Genomic DNA, 9,673 nt, shown 5'->3' with positions numbered 1-9,673 from the left:
CACTGTTATGACAGAAGTCACCAGAATAATTCCAGCTGAGGAGTAATCATGCTCCACATTTCGTTTGGAGAACAAATGGAGGGCTGCAGCAGAACCTGCACACAGATTTACAATTGCTAATGATACTACATAATCCTGTTGCTCAGCTCCTGAGGAGATCTCAGATTTAATGACCCTTTTATTTACACAATGACATGAGACAGAAAAGGTTTCCTGTTAGGTAAACAAAGTGAAGCTGTTGCTCTTAGCTCTTATATATGTTGTATAGAAAGTTCTGTTCAACAAATTCATAAAAACAGTATTTTATTTCAAATAGAAGCCTTAATCTTTTATTCTATGTGTTATATTTTTTTCTGTCATTGATATCTGGTGGCAGAGATTTAGCTTCATTAGTTTCCTGTTTGCATATCATTCTTGTGAGACTGATAACTAATTCTGGTTTCTACCAAACACTCCCCATGGTATTTTTCATTATCTCTCTTCTGTTCTTGAATAGACTAAATCTTGACAATAACTCAAGTTCAAATTACCAGACACTTGAAGAGGAAAACCTTTTGGTTTTCAAGGACTCCTGTGTATATAGACCTTCTCTTGACCATAGAAGACAGAATTATCCTTTTTTATTTGATTTTCCTGCTACACCTTCTTTTGTAATTTTATTTCTGAAATACATCTTCTTTTTCACATTTTTTCCTGTTTTAAAGAGGCCTTATTCACTTCCCTTCTATAGCAGAAAATAACAAGCTGCTGAGGTCAAATACACCCTCTAAGGAGATGGACTCTACTGGTTTCTGCTTTCACCTTTGTAGGTATCCTTTGCTGGGAATTAAAAAAAGCCCCCAAACCAAAAAACATGTGGAACTGATAAACATGATGTCAAGGCAATCAGTCTAGTCAGTTTGGATAAAGGAGTCAGATGATGGAGCTGGTGTTTTCTTTCTTTTTCATTGTCACACACAGCCTGTTCGTTCGCCCCTCTCATTTTGTGCGTGGCGCAATATACGCGAGGATCAAGAGGTGTTTTAGCATACATCCAAGGGGAACAAAATATTATAGAACTGAACCTACAGTAGCAGTTCATGCAGTTCTTCATCATCAGTCCTCAAATCTATTGTCTTTTCCAAATCCCTGTGTTTGTACCCCACCCTCCTTCCTTGGTCTCACCTCCAGTCCTGCTCAGGCAGCGCTGGGTGCATCCTCCCAGGACACCCCGGCTGTGGCTGCTGCTGCCCTCCCACTGCGCCCCTGACTGGAACTGGCTGCGAGGTGACTCACTGCCATGTTTGAAATCTCACCTTAAAAGCTCCTCTCTCTTTCCCATGATTAAAAGCAGAGTGGGAGTCAGCATCCAGACAGTGATCTACCACTGCATCAATTGGATTTTTCTGTTCTTTGGGACCTCATTGGACCGTGGCTGGTTGCAGGCATCCAAGGCTCAGACCCTCCAGTCTTTCCAGTCATCCCTTAGATTATTGCTTGTTCACCAGTTTTTCTGCCTGAGCTTTATCAATGAAGCATATTTTCCAGCCTTTTTTCCTCACACAGTTGAAATCAATGTCACCTAATAAATAGCTGGTGAAGAGTGATACTTGAGATATTTGAAACCTCAAATATAGATATTGGAGGAAGGCCCGCGGTATAATTTCTGTGCATTTTCTGCGGACTTTCTTGCTGTTTTTCTCCCTTAAATTTCTCTCCACTTTGCATTTGTTCTCCAAGGACACAAAATAAAAACAAACACTGTATTTCCATTTTCATTCAGCTGTTTGGACATAATTACAACTCTTTGGTAATGTAATACCAATAGCTGTATCAGGACCTGAAAGAAAATCACAAGACAGTGCAACTGTTTTCTTGTTAATTTTAATTTTGATTTTATTTTTTTTTCCAAAGCTTGTACTGGTAGATTATCTCCTTTGCTTTTTCCCCCATGCTCCACTTGCAAGATACAAAGGCAGCAAAGACTCGTTGAAGGTCCTCTTGGCAGGAGGCAAAACTCCTGTAGGAGGAAGCAGGGAGAGATCTGCTGGTAACTCCTTTATCTCTTTTTCTTAGCCTGGGAGCTTGTTGGAGAGAAGCAAGGAAGTGACATAATTAACTTTGATAATCTCTCCGGTTGGTAGATGGCCCCTGGGGGAAAATGACTGAATAGAGTTTGTTGGAATAATCTCGTTCTGAGGCCAAGAGGAGAGAAATAAAGGAGCTGTGAGCAATGCTTCTAGCCGAGCCTTCACCATACCCACTGCAATTCAAGCATAGCAAAAAGATGTTGAGAAATATATTTAGAACTGCTTCAGTTTTTTTTTTTTTGTTTTGTTTTTTTTTTCAGGTAAAAAAGTTACACACTTCCATTTATCTCATTTGGGGGGGGGGGGGGGGGGGCGTTAATACTGCAGGACGTTAAATGGCACAAGTGGTTAAATGGCACAAGTGGTGTGACCTGCTTAATTTTGGGCACGTCACTGAGCATCTCACTGCCAGCGCAGCTTTCCTGTCACAACTCGGCAGCGCGCACGTACAGAGCTGCTGCCGTTTGCCACGGAGCAATACCCGCTCCAACTGAACCTAAACCAAACGTGAAGCCCCTCTGTGAGACAGGAGGGAGCCCGTTCGTGCCACCGGCCGCAGAGCAACCGAGCCGGGGCGCGGGCCGAGGGCTGTGGCTGTGGCCGTGTCTGTGGCCCCAGCAGGTGGCAGCAGGGAGCGGGCGCATCCTGTCCCATCCCAACCGGAAGTCGCCGGGTGCGGGCAGCCCGGGCAGCGCAGGCAGTGCAGGCAGCGCAAGCAGCGGCGGGGCCCCGGAAGTCGCCCCCTGAGGCGGTGCCATACCCCGGTGCGCCGAGTGGCAGCGGGGGGATATAGGGCGGTGCGGGCGCCATCTTGGCCGCGTCCTGAGCGCTGCAGGTCGAGGCAGATTGCGCGGGTCCTGCAGCACTGCGATCTTCGGAAACTTCAGCTGCAAACGTTTTCTGGTCCTGTAAACCTTTTCTGGTCACAGATGAGAGGGACAAAAGTCTCCATTAAAAAATATAGAGCATCTGAAGTCACCAAAAGACAGTTAGTAATGACCTATAAAATGCATGCGATCTTCCAGTCAACAGTATAAAATTTATTTAAAATATTTAACAAAGAAAGACTACTACAGGCAAGAGTCTCTTTTACAAGGGTGTCCTGGCAAGAGGGGCAGCTTAACAGTCAATTATTACAAACAAAATCCAGGTTTCTTAATTAAAATACAAAATACTGGCTCTGCTGCGTAGCCTGTAATAAGTTATGTCTTGAGAAGACTGTAATTATGCTGGCGCCTGCTAGTGCCGCCATAGTTAAGTCTGTCACCATTTCCATTATAAACCCCATTTTTAAGCAATTTATAACTTAGCCATAAAAATAATTTTAGATTGAAACTTGGCAAAGAAGCTCTTAGACCAAAAAGTTTTGCTTTTGTTTTTTACTTATTTATTTTTTATTTAATATAAATAATCTGTTTGGTCATCTTTTTGCTTTTTTAGGAGAGCAGTAAACGAGCCAGAAGTTTTACGGTTTTGAAGCTTTCAGACCATCCTGTAGTATAAACATATTTTCGTTTTTTTCATCAGCATCAAGAGTATCCTTCATTGCTTGGAAGCAGAGGATTTTGGTTCTTCAAAGATCCATAAATACAGGAAAACAAACCTCAGCATTCTTTACAGAAATAGTGAAAACCAATTAACATTGAATTACAACGAAAAAATGAGAACAAACATAAATGAGTTAACCCGGGGCCTCAGAAGAAATCGTTGGACAATGTTTTGGCCATGAGACTGACCTCAGTGTTCCAGCTCCCAGCAGAGACCTGCAGCACCTTCTTATGCCAGAGGAAGACATGGTTGGAGCCAGAGGCAACAGCGTCTCATAGGTCTTGGGTGGACAAGACCAAGGCTGAAACTTTCTTAGCAGCCTATTGTATATGGTTTTTCTAGAAGTGCTCACAGGATAATGAGGAAACTAGCTGTCAGGAAGTCAGAGAAAATTCTCATTAACTTGTCCCAGTACACATTTTATCACCAAAGATAAAAAAAAGAAAAAAAAAGAGAGAAAAAATGAGCAGGCAATATATTGGACATCTGCTCTGAAAATTGACGATGAGATGGTACACCTGTGTACTTGGGCTATGCTGAAGTAAGCGATACCTGTTGAGCATTATTGATATAACAACTGAGTAAACTGCAGAAGTTCCCCGTTTATCATCCTAATCTGAGCTATAAATGAACAAAAAACAGTTTATTTTTACGATCCAGGGCTGATTTTCTAGAGAGGCAGATACATTTTTGATGAGTAGCACTGAACAACAAATAGTAAAAAACCATGAAAATATCATTGTGAAACTACTCCCCAAAGGAAAAGACTGTTCCGCAGTCCCAGTCTGCATCTGTAGCTGTCTTATAATTTACATGGCTTAACTAGAATTCCTCCAGGAAATACCATTTGTTCCAAATTAAAGGTCTGAATGCTAAGAGGCACTGAAGGTAGTGAAGCTAAAGAAGCAGAAATGAAGGACGACTTGTATATCTCTTCCCTGTTTAGATTACCTTGCAGTTTTGGATGCAAAGGTTGTGATGTAAATTATGCTTTTCTTGCCTAACCCTGTCTCACGAGATACATGCATTATTCTATTTAACATCATGCAAATCCTGTTTTCAAACCTCCAGGTCCGTGAAGGAAAGGTTAGCAGCTAAAGAGATGTTTCAACTCCAATATACAGATTTTAGTGTAAGGTAGGTAAATACTTTGTCCAGTATTTCAGTTTTTCTCAACCACTGTAACAAATCACTAAGGAAAACAAGTGAGTTTTCTATGCCAGCAGCACGGACTATCTTTTCACTTTATTCCTTTGCTTTGCCAGCTTACCACATGCTGGCTTGAACAGACTGTTTATAGTAGTAAATTTTGGCAACAATTACCCATTGTGGGTTTTAAAAAATCCATCAGCTGTGGCAAATTGTAATCATTTTGAAAGATAAAGGCATTATGTGCTAGAAGGGAGTATGGTCTAATGAGAGAAATTCAGGAAGGCAATATTTTATTTTAAAAACTTGTGTCATGGCCGTTGCCGCCACGCTGCTTCTGCACGTTGTCTATTTGAATAGACCCAACCCTGGAGTTCAAATTTTTCCGTGATGTGTTCACACGCTTGACTGTCACAGTTGAGCTTGGTTGTTAACTTGTTTCGGCTTCTTGTGGTTCAGTACAAACACAAAGGATACAAATAATGTCCTTTCTGACTGAGCTGGTATGAAAGTACTGCCGGCAGAACACCCATTTTCTAATGTTACTGGACTGTTCACAAAATCTCAGGTATTGTATTGCTGATTCCTGGTTAACTCTGATGTCAGTTTTCCTGAAAACGCTGTTTGTGTGAAGACATTTTGTAGTTGGGCTGTTGCCAATTCCTTAGCTGGGTCTGGGCTATCTCCCTGATGGATCGCCACTTCTGAAGAAGTCCACATGGAAAGACCAGCGAGCATACACCACAGGCTTTAGGGTGCATGTAGTCTTGCAGTGGTCCCATGCATATCTTTTTATTTCGCAATCCTCTTCGAACAGCAAGAGATGACTGCTCTCTCAAGGACTGCATGATTCATGGTAGTGTTCACTTAATTGAAAGTACTGGAGCAGCAGCTCCTCTTGTACTGCCTGAGAGGCCAGATGATCTCTTACAAAAGGGGAAGCATATTGCTAAACAAAGGAAGTCATTTTAAAAGAAGAAAATAACATCTGTCTACAGATATGTGGGGAGGGAGAGAAGAAATGTAAAGGGTAGGGAAGGAGTAAGACAATGGAGATGATAGAGGAAAAAGGTTTACAGTTTAAAAGCTGTAAAGAAAGGCCATGTGGCATCAGAAGCAGCACGTCCAAAAGTAAGGAGACATAATAGGAGGAAATACAGGAAAGAGAGGGGTAGCATGCGCAAAACAAGGCACAGAAAAAAAGGTATAAAAACAAAACTGCAGTTACAAAAAGATTGCGAGACTGCTGCATCATACAGTTGCCAGTAGAGGTGCTAAAGCCACAGCTATAGAGCTTAGTGGCAGAATGCTCGAGGGAAGAAATAAATCCTAAATTTAGATAGGTAAAGTGTTTCAAGAAACGAACAATAGTGCATTGCAGCTACTTGAGGGAACTCAGTCTGGGAATGAATTTTTATACGTCTTTGTAGGTGAAAACAAAAAGGCAGCCAGCAAGAGGCAGAAGAGGTTCCCCGAAAAAGCACAGGGGACAGCATGGGAACAACAAAAAATGACAATGGAAATACTTTAGCCAGAGAACAATGAGACTAGCAAGTACCAGTGTGCAGGTGGGGCACAATAAAACCCGTCTGCAAGCAGAGCCAAGAATAATCTACTTTAAAAGTGCTATGCTTTGCTACTTATAAATGTTGCTCTTGTCCAAGTGTTTTGTATTTGCCTCAGTGCAGTTCCTTTTTTTTTTTTCCTTTTTTTTTTTTTTCCTTTAACTAATTAGAGGCTTATTGTAAACCAGAGGGGATTTCTGGGAGCTCTTTGGGTTTGTAAATTATGCAAATGACAACACTCTGATGTTGGATCATATTATTAATTGTATATTTTGTGGTTCGTGTATTCCAAAGAGTATGTGTGAAACAAGTTCTTTTTTTTTTTTTTTCCCAGTCCTCGAACACAGTAAGTCTTCAAGCAGATTACAAAATGATTTTTCTACTTTTTTTTTTTAACTTTAAAGAAGAGTATATTGTTAACGCTACAGGCTATTCTGTGAGAATAGCTTTACAACATTGTGTGTGTACTATGAATAGAACAAACTTCCCAGATGATTATACTTTAAAGCTGGAGGTCTTTCTGTAAATTTTAAACAGTGTTCTATTAAATGCCATCTATAAAATGCTTGATGACTTACCTCTTGGGATGATTTGTGATTTTGCCTGAGCTTTTGAAATCCTGAATGAAAAACTCTTTTGCTACAGGAAGCTGATTGGTAACTGGATAAATTGCTCCATAATCTGAATATTGAACACTTGTACGTAGCAAGCTTTATTTTGCATTGCATTCTGCCTGCAGCATAAAACAGGAGCCCTGTCTTTATATAACACTTAACAGTCCTCAGGAATACATGTAAAGATTTCAGATGTTGGGTAAAACCCTGGTGATTACCCTGAAATTGCTCTGTGGTTGAAGAGCACAGCACAGCTATCTTTCCATCCCGATATGAAGTTTAATAAAGTAATCACATTGAACAAATTTTCTGTTCCAGAAGCAGTAGTGCTTTTGCACATGAAATGATTCCTGTCTATCAATTAGCAAACATGGCAAGATCATCCCAAGTAAAAGGCTTTTATATAGATAAGCTACATTTACAAGCATCGTAATCAATTTATGTTCCAACTGCCAATTTCTGCAGCTAATTCTGCCAATTTTCACTCTTTGTCAATTATAAGTGGAATTCCCTTTGCATTAGGAGACATATCTTTCATTGACAGAAAAATATCTTCATTTTTCTGTGATATGCTTGCAGGGTAAGAATACAGCTTCCATAGAACATTCTACTCAATAAATTAAAAATGAAAAAGTGAAAGATGTCGTACATGTTTTGTGGATTGGACATTTGGAGCACACAAACATCTGCGTATTTATGTTCAAAGTCTCACAGGTACAGCTCATGCAGCCCATACTATTGTAAATCCGGCTCAGATGCAGGTAGTATAACAGGTATGCCTGACTAGGATGTCTGTGTAATGTTTCTGTCCCTGGAAGAGTACAGAAGACTTTTTTGCTGGGGAATCTGTAATTTGAACCCCTGATAATTTTCCTGCTTTCATGAAACTTTTTCATAAACGTCTTTCTCCATATGACTTTTTTTTCAGAAATAACCTTCCAGGGAGACAGCAATGACAGATTTACACATTTTTAACGCAGGGTCATCTGTTTATGCACAGTACGAATGCCAAATTTAGCTGGTCTTTAAGGGGGAAAGAGCCAGCAGAATCACTCAACTTGCAAGTGTAGGCTTCAGATTTAGGCTGCAAATAGCTTGGAGAGGGTCAGCCTTTTATTCTGTTCTGCATGTGCCAGGCAGTTACAGAGACCTGCTGTTGTGTTGAATCACTCACAGTTGATGTGACAGTGAGGATCCAGTGGGATGCTGTCTGCTGATTTTATTTTTGAGTGGTAGGCACTGCCCATACAAACAACTGCACCCTTAATGACTGCAGTAGCCTGCTGGATAATTTTTTTTTCACCGTTGCAGTGTTATGATCCATTGCAATGCAAGACTGATGAGATCTGGAACCCCAGGTTTTCCAACTTTCATTATAATATTTTCTCTAACATTGTTTACGTTGGTGCAGATGTAATAAACTCTGAATTCACTCATTCTGTACATCTATGCCAAATTATTTAAGAAATTAGTGCAACTGCTTTCGGCCTCGTGCTGCCTGCGTTGCCTGCATGGTGCTCTGCTGCTTTCTAGCCTCTGAGCCCCTGGCCTCCAGGTGCTCTGAAGGTTGCATGTTCCTCCTTCCAAAAGGTCTGTCCCAAATGTGAGCTCATTTGTGCAGTCATTCTGTTTTTCCCCTATATTTTCTTACTTTTGTAAGGGCTGGATGAGCACTGGTCAGTTAATTTCTTATGATGCTTCCAGGTTGAGCATCTGGGGAAAAAAAAAGAAGTCAATCCATGTGTGTGTTTTGTATTCCAGAATTTGTCTTAGATGCAGGAATCTCTGGGGCATCTTATTCAAATCCCTGGGTTTGATTCTGGGTCAATACTTTATACTGACCTCAACTATTATTTAGATTTGAATGCATCTGAAAATGGCATGAACATGGTATTTTTTTAAGTTTTAATATTATGCAAACAACTTGGAATAATTTTTTGTTGTAAAACTTGAAACCTAGATCTAAGGTGACTTTGAAACTGAACCCCAACCTAAACTGAATCCAGATATCTGTGCCAATCTGTTTTTATGTATTATCAAATAAAATATCTTGACATGCTGAAATTGTATGTGGTGTTTTTCTTTAGCAGTAAATTGATTCATATTGGAAATATGAAATGGGACCTATCAGCTATTACAAAGTCCTTTCATTTCTCTAGCAAAGGCTTTCAGTTTTAGACCTGGCTATATCTCCCATATATGAGATATCCATGTTAACAATGATTATTTGTGGAATGCAGGTTTATTACAAAAGGACATTGTGTTTATACTAATAAAAATATTTTTATCTTTACGTTTTAGGCAAGGATGTTTGGTGTAGGGGAGGTTGCCGTAAAATAAATCCTTTGTATTTAGTTTGCATCTTTGGTTGTGGCTCCATCTGAAAATAGCAGGAGCTGTTTTCATCAAACATATGATTACTAGGTTATATGTTTTCCTACTCAGTTTCTGTCTAGAAATATGTTTACAACATAACAGCATCCTCAAACTTGAGGGCATTTTTGGCTTTTTAAATAGGAAAAGGTTAACTAAATGTGGAACACCAGACACTCTAGTGGGATAATATAGGAAGTTTCTATTGCTGGATGTACTGATGGGCTGAGGACTTAAATCCTCTGAGCAATCAATCCACTGGCTTTTATGAATGCTTAGGGAAAAAAAGGAAATACATTGCTGGAAAAGAGAAATAAACCTTGTTGCAAAATACATGATGGGCTGATTCAAAAAA

The 9,673-nt window shown here is 40.1% G+C and overlaps 1 long non-coding RNA gene across 4 annotated transcripts; it reads left to right on the top strand.

Moving 5' to 3' along the window:
* The first annotated feature begins 2,382 nt into the window (after window positions 1-2,382).
* Window positions 2,383-9,166, top strand: LOC310896241. Of its 4 annotated transcripts, XR_014581298.1 has the most exons (4): window positions 2,383-3,057; window positions 3,510-4,589; window positions 4,689-4,754; window positions 6,197-9,166. It is a non-coding gene; the product is annotated as an uncharacterized lncRNA (long non-coding RNA). The 4 variants fall into 4 exon arrangements; XR_014581299.1 differs by having other exon boundaries at window positions 3,510-4,754; window positions 6,666-9,166; XR_014581300.1 differs by having other exon boundaries at window positions 3,510-4,754.
* Window positions 9,167-9,673: the final 507 nt, after the last annotated feature.

Source organism: Anser anser, assembly GCF_964211835.1.
Source record: "Anser anser genome assembly, chromosome: 3".
NCBI lineage: Eukaryota > Metazoa > Chordata > Aves > Anseriformes > Anatidae > Anser > Anser anser.
Note: the sequence above shows the minus strand (reverse complement) of the source record. Positions and strands in the feature narration are given on the sequence as shown.